General features: G+C 35.5%; 1 long non-coding RNA gene across 1 annotated transcript; it reads left to right on the forward strand.

Annotated features, from left to right (window-relative positions):
* Positions 1–705: 705 nt before the first annotated feature.
* On the forward strand, positions 706–1,341 carry LOC130445685 (uncharacterized). The gene is made up of 3 exons (XR_008910077.1): positions 706–975; positions 1,091–1,213; positions 1,276–1,341. It is a non-coding gene; the product is annotated as an uncharacterized LOC130445685 (long non-coding RNA).
* The last annotated feature ends 750 nt before the right edge of the window (positions 1,342–2,091 follow it).

A 2,091-nucleotide genomic window follows, 5' to 3' on the forward strand; every position in this document is an offset into this window, starting at 1 on the left:
ACGATACGATACGAGACGTGCAGGCGCATGCGTGCTGGACTGCTGGTGGGAACGCGTGTGCGCGTAATGGCGGACGGCAGCAAAAAGTAACTCTAGCATTTCCGGGGTGATTCTTGTTAATTTCGGCCGTGGCAACAAATTTTTCAAAGTGAGTATAAATCTGCATTATTTTATTACAATTTTGGTGTTGGGAACTGTCTTTATTATTTAGATGAATTGTTACGTTGGCGTTGAATTCCAGAACAATGGTGGAATTTCTCTTGTTCACTCTGCCTGGTTAACACCGCTTAAACGAGAAGTCTTTTGGCCGCCAAAACAGACAACCGGAATTTTATAAAATTATTAAAATCTGGACAAGAGCCTCCCCAGGATAACAGCTGGAAACTTCACCAAATTAAGCGAATTTTTTTCCAGACTGGTTAGTTTTGCTGCCTAAACCTAAACTGCTTTATCACTTTCTATTAAATATCTGTGATTTTTTTCAAAAAACTCGTATTTATTACTTGTTTTTAGACGACTGTAAGATTGCGGAGAAAAAAATTAAAAAGGCTGAAATTACCTCAGATTTAACTACAGATGCTGAGGAATCAGCAATTATTTCACCTCGAAGGAAAATACGTCCAAAGAAATTTTCCACTTATGATGAGCAGGAAGAAGTGCTGTCATCATCAGAAGATGATTTTCCAAAAAACAAGAAACCCCTACCTAGACCAAAACCAATAATACGGAAGTCTATTACAAACATATTATCTGGTAATGAGATTTATACTTAAAGATATCTGGCACATATAAATTATTAACTGTCTACTGTTTTAGATTATTCTGGCCCAATTCAAACTTTTCCATTAGCTTCAGCTGGACAATCGCAAAGGTCGTTTGAGGATAGTGATTCTACAAATCAACTTTATTATTTGCCACCTCAACATTCAGCAAAAGATACTCAATTGACTAAATCTTCAGGACAAATTATTAGAGGTAAAAAATATAATTGTCCATTTGCATGAATTGTTTAAAATGTATACTTTAAACTGTGAGTTATTATTTATGTCCATTATTTCCTAGGAGAATTTGTTAATTCTCTATTTTACAGGTTCTGCGTCAAATCAGTCATTTTGCCAGGCTGCTGTTTCGAACTCGTCACCATATAATCCGTCAACTAGTAAAGCAACTGATGTACAGAGCAACATCAGAGCTGTAGTGGAAAGTAATGGAGGTAAAAACCAACAAATAATGTAAAAACTGTTTTGGTACTAAGGTATATTTTGTCCATGCCAGCAAACACTCAAGATGATGTAATCACTTTATTGAAGACCATTAGAGAACAGAACAATCAAATTTTGCAGTGGATCTGAAAACAAGATCGCAGTGGCAATCACGCCAGTAATACAGATTTACCAGATGATATAGGCGTACAGTTTCCTTTGAATTCTCAAGAGGATATTACCAAATTGGAAACATACCTGAGTGAAAAAAATAATTGCCTGGCTTTGGTGGGTGTTCTGTACCACTTAATATGTATTTTACAATTTAAATTATGTGATTCCAGTCGGCATATCTATCGACTTTTGGAGGGAGAGATTTTACTGGACATACAAACCGCATTTTAAATTTTTTGTTCACTTATTCTCTTGCAACTAATTGGAATTTTTGTGGCAAACGAGGTGAGAAAAAGGCTTTTAAAAACTTAAACGTAAAGGATGTGATTATTGGTAAGTGTTTTCACTTGTAGGTGCATACTTATTATTAATCTGAAACAACATTTTTAGGTGCTGTAAGAAAAAGCTCCCCTCTAGTCAGTCAGAAAGAAATAGAAGATACCATCAAGGTGTGGTTGAAACATGCACCAGAGAAATTGAAAAAGCAGCAGCATGGCAACCCGTAAGAAAAAAAGTGTTGTTAGTCAAAGACAACTCTACAGAAGGGTGGCAGAAGCAAATTTAGCACCTGTGAGTCAGAATTGTTATAATACATCTTTAATAGTTAATAATGATTCCAATGAATCATCAAATTCCGTTTTTTTTGCTGATTCAATGTGTGAAAGTGAAAATGACACCTGTTCCTCAAGAGATTTAGATTTTAATGTAAACTCGC

This window comes from Diorhabda sublineata, chromosome 6 (assembly GCF_026230105.1).
Source record: "Diorhabda sublineata isolate icDioSubl1.1 chromosome 6, icDioSubl1.1, whole genome shotgun sequence".
In the NCBI taxonomy this organism is placed as follows: Eukaryota; Metazoa; Arthropoda; class Insecta; order Coleoptera; family Chrysomelidae; genus Diorhabda; species Diorhabda sublineata.